General features: G+C 36.9%; 1 pseudogene; it reads right to left on the reverse strand.

Moving 5' to 3' along the window:
• Positions 1-7,938: 7,938 nt before the first annotated feature.
• Positions 7,939-10,232, reverse strand: LOC111320162 (uncharacterized; annotated as a pseudogene).
• Positions 10,233-10,495: the final 263 nt, after the last annotated feature.

A 10,495-nucleotide genomic window follows, 5' to 3' on the forward strand; every position in this document is an offset into this window, starting at 1 on the left:
GACAGCGTCTTCCGAAACATCTCCTACAGCGGCTTAGTCAATCAAAGGTAGCTCATTGTGAAAGAAATTTGTCACCTTTAGTAAAAATACTTGCAACTCGGAAGCGGCAAAAAAGCACCTGAGACCTCGAGACGTTTGTATAGTATTAAATATATTAATCAATAGTTTCACTAGCAACCTTTGTGGCTTCCCTTGGTGTTGATGTATGGGATCCCATGAAAATGGGTTCCCACTTCACCGATGAGCAAACTCGTGATCAGTGGGTAAAAAAGGAACCAAGCGTATGCAAGGGTGGAAATGAGTGTGTAAAATGAACATAAAAGTTAGGTGTTAAAATTGAGGGAGCGACTTCTGTAACAACAGCACGCTCCTAAACTCAATTTAAAATTGTAAAAAATATATGTTATATATTATTAAAATAAAAAATAAATAAATAAATAAGTAAATAAATCAAAATAAAATAAAATATAATGAAGTTAAAATATTATATAAGAGTAACTATTAGAAAGAGGGGGCGAAGCATTTAGGGTTTAGGGTTAAATTGCTAATTTTATACTAGAGTTTTGGTTATAGTTACGGTTAGAGTTATATCAGGGTTAGGGTTAGTGTTAGTTAGGGTTAGGGTTAGGGTTAGTGCTAGATTAGGGTTGGGTTAGGGGTAGGGTTGTGGTGGGGTAAAGGTTGGTCATCGGGTTTGTGGAATAGGGTGTCTGTTTTTGACTGTAGGAAGGGAAAGGGGGTTATTGAGTAAGATAGGAAAAAAGGATCATTGATAAAAATAAAGTATTCTCCTTTTACAATTATTTTTATGGAAAGGAGACTGTAGGAATGGGTAGGATATAGGTAGAAGAGGAGCAGTGTTGATCGAGGAGGGGTGAAAGAAGATGTGAAGTGTCTATAAAAGTTGTTCAAAGATGGAGAGAAATGGAAATCAAACCGGCCGGGTGAGGAGAGAAGGATGCATCGGCACCAAGGCTCCTTATGGTTGTGAGTCGTCAGGGGCAAAGCACAACCGAGCGAGGATGTTTCTAACCTGGTACCAGGTCAATGCCTGACATCCTCGTGCCGAGTCCTCTTTGAAGGAAGCGAGAAAAACTACACAATTATAGTGAGAAATTAGAAAGTGATTGGAACCTATTCTAAAGGAAAAAAATATATATATATATACATATGCAGTTTTGATAATATAGAGGGAGGTAAATATGTATACTAAATAAAGAAAAATTTCAGATATAATAGAAGAGAAAGCTTATGTAAACAAATTAAAAATTTTGGAGGTATTACGGAGGAGAATGCAATGCTCATGTAGAGAAACAGAGAATGCGGTGCTAATACAGGAGAGAATACTTAGGTATTTTAAAAGAAAAATAATTAAATGAATAAAAACAAAAAACAAAAATAATAATTTCAACTATGTGTACACTGAACGGAAGTGTCACGAAACGGGAATTAGAATTAAGAGGGGATGTGTGTGTTATTATTTATATGAAGAAAATAAAGATAGATACCTTGAGAAATATGAGAGGGAGCTGCCTTATCCTTAATATCCAAAGGAAAAAATATATTTATAACGAAAAAAGATTTTCGCTACTGGCTCCGTGTCGCGAAATAGCGGAGTTGAAAGATCTTAATCTGGGACGGTCACGTCAGAATGGCGTGATCGTATTGCGTGAGTCTTATGACGTACGGGTAACGCGCGATTGCTCTTGGGAAATTGATGAAGAGTGTTCAATCGATCTTCGTCGTAAAAGGGATTTTGACCCTCGAGATGTCTAGAAAATGAATTATTTCTAGAGATAAAGGAGATAATTGCGTGCGTTAGCAGAAGGAATTGAATGGAGACGTCGATGTAAGGTTATCGGACGTTGTTGGAAGAGGGCGAGGACTTATTGTTGAGATCTTTCGTTCTAATCTGGCTGTGGAAAGTGATTAACTGTTGGGATGCATCGATCCATCTTTGCTGTGAATGGTTCGCCGAAAAGTATGGTGTCGAACGGTGAGTTAAATAAATTAAAGATCAGAAAGAGAACAATTATTGTATTGATTTATTTAAGTAGAGAATAGCTAGAGTAGATGCATCCAATCTATTAATGTAGACAATAGCTTGAGTAGATGTGACACAATAAATAAAGCATAGAGCATACCAAGAGTTAAGTGGATTAAATTGTTCTGCATACTTTTACAATATAAAATAGATGTTAGTAACAAATAGACAGTTTTTGATGGAGATAGTGCGGAGAAAGCCCCGCAAAAAAGGAAAGGCTATAAGTATAGAAATATAGTACGATTATAACAAATTCGAGTTTTGACAAGAATTATGTATAAAAATAAGTGTAATGAGCAAGGTTAAAGTACAATTATGAGAGATAGTACAATTATGGAGATAGTGCGGAGAAAGCCCCGCAAAAAAGGAAAGGCTATAAGTATAGAAATATAGTACGTTTATAACAAATTCGAGTTTTGACAAGAATTATGTATAAAAATAAGTGTAATGAGCCAGGTTAAAGTACAATTATGAGTTAAAATGCAATAATGAGCTAAGATAGATTACAAAATTCTTTGAGATTATCAATGAAAAATGTCGAAAGATTATAACGAGGAAAGAATAAGGTAGATTCTTTAATAAACTACCTAAGAATTATATACATAGTGGCTTTAATGGTCAACTACAGTCTCGAAATGGAATTAAAGTGTTAAGAAAAGAACATCAGGGATGTCTTCTCTATATTTATGAGAATTATTGCGATTTAGTTTAAAAATAGCTCAAGGTAAATAAATGTATAAGAATGTAATGATCATGTTGGAATCCATAAACTGTAAAAATTGAAATACAGAAAAAAAAAATATATTTACATATATATGTATATTTTTAATGGCATTAAAATTTTTTATTATTTGGTAATTTTCGAGTGTAATAGCTTATTGGTGAGTAGCATGGTGTGCAGTTTGGTGGTGTTGCTGTATGCTTTGGTGAGTTTGGGGATATGCATGTTGTGGTATTTGTATAGGATGTGGCGTACTATTTTGTCTGTTCGTGCGTGTTTGTTGTATTTGCTGCGGTAGTAGATTGTAGATTTTTTCGTGGATTGGTTTCTTTTGGTGAGTTGTCGTCTTTTGTGACAGTGGTAAGGTAGCCAGGGGTAAGAGTTTTTAGTGATTAGTTGGGGCAGTCAAGAGCGGTCAGTCGTAGAGAAAAGAGTTTGTGTATAAAGTCGTAATCGTTTTTGGTTTTAGATAGTCTGCTGTATCGTACAGTTTCAGTCTTGATGATGCCTGTGAAAATGTGTTGTGGGTGATTTGATGAGAAATGGGGGTACATGTATTTGTGATGGGGTTTTTGGTAAATTTGATGGTGAATTTTGTGATATAGTATGGTGTGGTAATTGAGGGAAATTGTGAGGTCTAGGTAGTGAATGGAACGACAATTTGTGGTGAAAGTGATTGGGATTTGTGAAGGATATGTAGTGGATAAATGGTTAATAATATCTGTAATGTTGTTTTTGTCTGTCAACAAAAATCCGTCGTCGATGTATCTACAAAAAAGGAAAAGTCCGGTGGTGTCGCGTTCCGAAAAGAAAGTTAATTCCCTGAGCAGCAAGACCAGGTCAGCGATTTTCCGGCTGTGGTAGCTGCCCATAGCAACCCCTTTGATTTGTTGGTAAACGTCCTGTCCTGATAAGAAAAAGTTACGGTTGTTAATAAAATTGTTTAAATTAAGTAAAAAGTCTCTGTAAAAGGTTGGTAGGTTTAATAGTTTGCAACTGGTGGTGATGGCATGGATGGTGTCTGAATGTGAGATGTTGGTGTAGAGTGATGTGAAGTCAAAAGTCGTTAAAGTAAAATGGTCAATATCGTCAACATAAAAGTTGTGAAATGAGTCCAAAAGGTCTGTTGAGTTGTAAATTAAAGGAAAGGGAATGTTTCGTTCTTCAAAAATGTCTTTCAGTTGTAAAATAATTTTATCAAGTTCTGTACCAAGTAAACGTGAGGGGTTAGAAGTCGTCCAGCTGTGTGCACTTATAATGGGTCGTCCTGTTAGATTGTGAAGGTTTGAGGGTGAGGCAGTATCAGTCAGTTTATGTCCTTTAGGTAGGAGTTTCATGTAAGGTAGTTGAAGTTTGTCTTGTGTAATAGTGTTAAGTAGCTTTTTGTCGGTTGAGGTTGAAAGTAGTTTGTTAAAACGTATTTGTTTTTTTACAAGGACACATCGAAACCAGTCGCTAGGCACTTTAATCTACCTAACCATTCTAAGCAACATATGGCAATCTGCGGTCTTTCCTTACACTTAGGTAGCACGGAAAGCCGTAAAACTCTTGAACAAAAGCTCATCTTTCAAACCGGCAGTCTAAATCCCACAGGGATCAACGAACGCTTTTCATTTCACTAATTTATTCGTGTTTTTCTCGTTGCCATGTTCCCACCAATAACGTAGCTCCATTTTCTGCCTTCAAAAGCACACAAAACCCACAATTCCTCTATTCGCTCCGACGAAGGGCTAACGCTCGAAACGTCAGCTTTTGTAATCGTTACGGTGGCCAATTTACCATTTCAACTTTGTTGATATATCCAAATTATTTCGTTAACCCCACCGACGCAGCCCCTAACAGTTTCTTTAGAAACTATCAGCCTATAATTTTATAGGCTGTACTGATCTGTCTTCAATTCGGAAGGTTCATTTCATGTCGTACTCGTATTTACTCTGTAATTAGATTTGCTGTGAAGAATAGAGGCTGGAGAAATATCATTTCATTGCTTGTGAGCTTTCGATAACGAATTGTTGTTTAGCATATTTACTTTTCATCTGGAGTTTGAAAAGATTTACTTCGATTGAGAAAGAACGGAGAATGGGTGACCGCTTTATACAGGTTGATCGCTAAATACATTATTTAGCATTTATGGGAAACGACCTACCAAACATCTGTCAGGATTGTTCAACTGAATGCTATATGGATGACACAAAGCTTCTATTTTCCTTTAGTGCGAATGATTCTACTCAAGCTATAGAAAGAGTGAACTCTGATCTACAACGCATACGCGATTGGTGTTTCGACAATTGCTTAATGCTTAATCCTGAGAAGACTAAACTGATGGTCTTTGGCAGTCGAAGAATGTCTCTTAAAGTACCAGACTTTAAACTGTCCCTGCTTGGAAAGGAAGTCATCCCAGCCCCAAACAGTCAGAGACCTTGGTGTTACTTTCAATCCCACACTATCCTTTGACAATCATATCTCTGCGACCGTCTCATTTTGCATGTCGGAACTATCCCAACTAAGCCGCATTAGATTCGCTTTTAACAAAGATCTGCTTGAAACTATAATTAACGCACTTGTCATGTTTTAGTAAGATGTACTACTGTTCGTCAGTATGGTTGTCCACATCAGCTTGTAATGTTCATAAGCTACAATATGTTCAAAATTTTTCCGCCCGCATTATTTGCAATGTAAAGAAGTACGATCATATTTCTTCCACGATAAGGAATCTACGTTGGCTACCGGTAAAATCAATCCAGTACTATCGTGACGCTACCTTATCATTCAAATGTAAAACGGGCCTAGCGCCTGAATGTTTGACATCCGAGCTTGTAACAAGAGGCAGCTTATCTGGGCGTATAACGAGGAACTTTCAACAACTCAACATTCCCCTTTCTAAAACTATAACAGGTCAGAGGACCTTTTATTATAGAAGTGTAGCCATCTGGAATAAACTTGACTCAAGATTGAAACTATATGAAAAACCAACTTCTTTTAAAAGAGCTTTGAAAAGGTATCTCCTGAATGACTTTTTATTTAAATAAGCATTCTATTTTAAAGTTATAAGTAATTTATATTGTATATAACGTGTTATTAGTTAGTTTTGTATATATAGTACAAAGTATGTAAATTATGTAATTGTTCACTGAAAACCCCAGACGGGATGTGTTCAATAAAATGTATGTATGTTCCACAGAATAGGACTGATTATAAAGAAACAATTAAAACGTCATTTTATGCCATAATTGACCAAATAATGCACAGAAATTTTATTAAAAATGCTTAAGGAGATGAATATGGATTAAATTTTAGTTGAACTTAATATTATCGTTACTTTTACTTTAAGAGATTGTTCAACACTGCTAGAGGCAATTCAAACCGGCCGTTGGGACTTAAATGGTGACCACCGCTTAATAGAAGTGACCGCATATTGAGGTAAAAATCACAGTTATTTAGGAGTAACAATTGCTCAACTGCTCAATACAAGGTGAATGGTTAGATTTCGAATGGTTAGGTTACTCTTTGGAAACGTGATACGCGGTAATCAACAAATTCTTACGGGTGCATTTTATACAGACAAAATATGTTATGGTTTCTGAAGGAAACCCTCATTACTAACGCTAGAACTGCTCAAAACATGGATCTTTATCAACTTGATTCAAATGTTTCATCGACTCATTTCTACATTTTCCTATCAGGTTGATCATTAGGATTCATTACAAAGTAATTTATATTCGTTGCAGCGTAATTAGAATATTTCGCTTGATTAACAGTGCTACTTTAAAAAAAAAATGTTGGGTCAACTTTTTCACATAAGTACAATTTTTTCCCCATTGAGGGGAAGGGGAGAGTTGAGAATGAAAAGAGATCAATAAGAGTTTTGCGTTGAGGTTGTATCGTTAGCTCAGGATATTTATTGGTATAATCTTGAAATAAAACATGCATGTTTTACAAAGAACCTGTTAAATCGGGAGGATACTAAGTACCTATTGACTCTGTGGCAGGGTCGGACGGGAAAATGGCTTGGCTTGAGATTCATGAAAGGTCTATACGTCATTACTAAGACCGAAATATTCCAATTATCTTCCGGCCTGCATGACATGACTCAGCCCAGCAGTCACGCTGGGCCGACCAACACCGTATTACAATAAAAATGAGGCATGTAAAATAACCCTTGCAGCTCCTATCAATAGCAGTCAGGTCGTAAAACTTGTCAATGTATCTCACGCGAGGGATGACTGAATAAATTTTTTAGCTAATAGTTAAAAGAGGCTATCGAGAAATTGTTCACTTAGACCTTATGCCTTAATTAATAATTACAAAATGACTTACAACCAAACAGTCACTAACTTCTTAATTTCTGCCGGTATCAAAATGGATGCATGTCATTCCAATTCCCAAACAGCATATCACCCAACCTCCCAAAATGCACTTGGAGTCACTGCAACAAGTCTGTGGTTGAGTTCTGAAAAAGAGAAAGTTACATTACATATGTACAGCCATAGTTAAATCTAAAAGAAAATAAGAATGATGAACACCTGCAGTCTACTTTAAAACTACACTGTCCGTTCCAATGAAAAAAGCAATCACAGAAATGAAGTAAAATGATATCTTCTACCAGTACTTGAAATAAGTTAACCTCAGATTCTCTCAAACCCCAAGTGCATAGATCTCAATTTCAATTGAGCCATAATCAATGCGTTCTTTCAAGGACATAACATTCATAACAGTTTTCAATTCCAAAAAACAAAGAAACAAAAAAAAAAACAGGATACAGTTATTCACTAAGAAGGATGCTAAGATTTTCCCAAAACGACACCCATGACACTTAAACTTTGGTGCAGATTGGCGTGCCCACACGAACGACTAAATCAATTCTATATTAGCCCCAAACGCTGCACTTTGGTTGAAATAAATAAGATAGCAACGGCGTGGTGACGCAATCTGTGAGTTGAGCTTTTGTTCCGCGATTATTGGCTTATCAAGCAAGAAGAAAAGGGAGGGAGGGGTGGAGTAATTAGTTGATCATGTGAAGATTGGGGCAAAATGGCTCTATTAGCTAGCGAGAGTAAGAAGTGAAACTGGTACGCTGATCTCTAAGTGATGATTATAAAACACATAAACTACAGCTCTAGAGAACATATTACTCGCCTTGTGGTCTCTGACATGGGAAAGAGTATTTGGTTTGTCATTTGTGAAGTCCAAACACCTCGTAATCTATCACAGTAAAATTATTTACTCCCCCCTGGAATGTTGCAGCGTTCCGTCCTGTAGGACACTGATAAGAGTTGCCGATGTAGGTGTAACTTGATGTATTGAGATTTGCGTTTCCTGATATATGCAAGTCATGCCCTGCTCCAAATGTTGGTCCATGGCTTGCGCTACAGAAGATGGCATGCTCGTGACTGTTAACAAGCGGCATTTTAGTTGGACCCAGTCCACTGGGGTTGACTATGCTGAAAAAGAATGCCTGTGAGCACCTGATCCATTCATTGGAACCTGTCGGTAAGACAGAAATAATGCTACAGATTTAATATTTGCATTATAAAACAAATAAGAAATCAAGACATCCGCTGAAAAAGCGGCTATATCACAATTGTGTTTTACGCTGGCAAAACATGTTCATTCAAATCGGTTTAATTGAAGTAAAATAAAAAACGGAGAACTGAGAAAACTGAATTTTCCATAGGATTTAGTAGCTATTAATTTATATTTTCAAAGCACTGAAGTTAAAGCCAATAAAAATAATTCTAAGCGGCTTCTAACAAGAAAAGAAAATTTAAACCGTGTTTGACAAAGCTACCTTAAAACATTTTTAAGCTCTGGTATAAATAGGGTATTGTTTATCTTACTATTGATTTTGTTCAGGACTCTCACTGGTTCAATTTTGGGAAAGGAAATAAAACATACATGTCGATTATTTTGTATTGCTACGAAGTGTCGAATTGAATAGCTTAAAACCTCTTAACATAGGTAATCATTTTCTCGACGGTCAAAAACAGAAATTGTTTAGGCAATCTTAAATGAGGCATTATACTAAACAAATAGTAAATTCAGACAATGGGCTATTTCTTACTCTAGCTGTTTTAATGCAACAGTCCCATCAGGTAACGGGACCCTTCTAAAATTATTCCTCCTGGAAAGTTAGAATATACTTTCAAAAAATTTACTATTATTATGATGCGGTTAGGCATTTTTGGACATTAAAACTGATGTGCTTTTATAATCTAGTGGAGGGACAGGGGGGAGAGGGTGAGTAACCTTAAGTTCCTTACATTAACAATGTCTAGCTTGTTACGCTTTAGAGACTCCACACGTAAATAAAACAAAAGATATGTTCTAGCTTGTTTTCCATCACCTTAACTAAAACATAAAAATAACATTTTAACCATAGCACAACTTTGAAATCGTCTTGAACGAGGGCTAATTGCTCGTCATGTTGATTACTTGCAATGCGTGTCTACATTGGAAGAAGTTTGAAGGGAATTTGAAATGCTAAATTTATAAATATATTTCATTCTGATTTCATTAACGGTTCAATTCTTATGAAAACTGAGATCCTACGCCAAACTTTTTTTTCTTTTGCACTTCTTTCTGTCTCTTTCCGCTTCAAGTTATTTTGCAGATCTTCTTTTCCTCTTTTGTAGCATCCTTCAAATATTGAAATTGAGTTTTATCACCGCTAAAAACGACTTAAAATAACATTACCGTACAAAGCCTCGTTATGATCAATCAATATACTTACTGTTCCACGATTTTTCAGTGAATCCTCCAAAAATGGAATTTTTGCTCTTCACAATGGTGACAGTGGGCCCTTTGTTGTCACATTTGGAGTGAAACGTTTGAGCCTCGAAGCCATCTCGGGAACCTCTGAAAAGAAGCTTCCATTTGCCCTCTTGTGGAAGCAACCAACCATTTAACACGCTTCGGTGCTCCTCATTCGTCAATATCACTGAATCTTCAAATTACTTCGGCGCTTTAGACGCTAACTCGTCCAGTATCCCTTGGATCTGGTAGAACTCAGCTTCCTCGGCAAGTTCGTCTAGAAATGTTGCTCCTACTGGCAGAGTTAATTTCCCAGTGCGAAGATAATTGAGTATGAACCTGAAGTGTGTTCCGTCTCGGTCGATAAAGAAAGCGCCATCATCAGAAGGTTTCATTTCAAACTTCCCTGAGAACATGGCTGCTAGCATTGAATTTGGATCTTTGGTCAGTGTTTGAAGACTTGTCGTAAAGCGATGACCGCCAACATTCAGCTGAATAGTCGAAGAAAAATGAACATGTTCCAACTTTTTCGACATGGCGTCGATCGCCTCCTTCTCGTGGCGAAGTCTTGCTGCTTCTCGTTGTAACATCTCACTGGCTTGTTTGATATAATTTTCAGCGTCCATAAAGACTTGATTGCCTTGTTGATCACCATCTACACTCATGGTCCTTGTTTCTTTAGGTGAGCTCTCAAGAGAAGAAGTGTTACTCTTGGGTCCTCTTCCAAACACAACGAAATCACGTAGCAAGAATCATTTAGCGACTTTGCTAACACTGGGGTCAGAATGAATGCTGGGATTGGCCGAGCCAGTACCTGTACCTGGTCGCTCAAGGAACATGTTGCTTCGCGCGGTCTATACCTTTGCTGGCGTTGTATGTGATGCAGAGTCCAAAAGCTCCGCAAATTTGTCTGTTTGCAAACCTTTTTGCCTTTTATGATGGATCGAGGTGATCATTTATCTTAGGGGGAATGTGAAAAT

Source organism: Stylophora pistillata, chromosome 6 (assembly GCF_964205215.1).
Source record: "Stylophora pistillata chromosome 6, jaStyPist1.2, whole genome shotgun sequence".
NCBI classification, from domain to species: Eukaryota; Metazoa; Cnidaria; class Anthozoa; order Scleractinia; family Pocilloporidae; genus Stylophora; species Stylophora pistillata.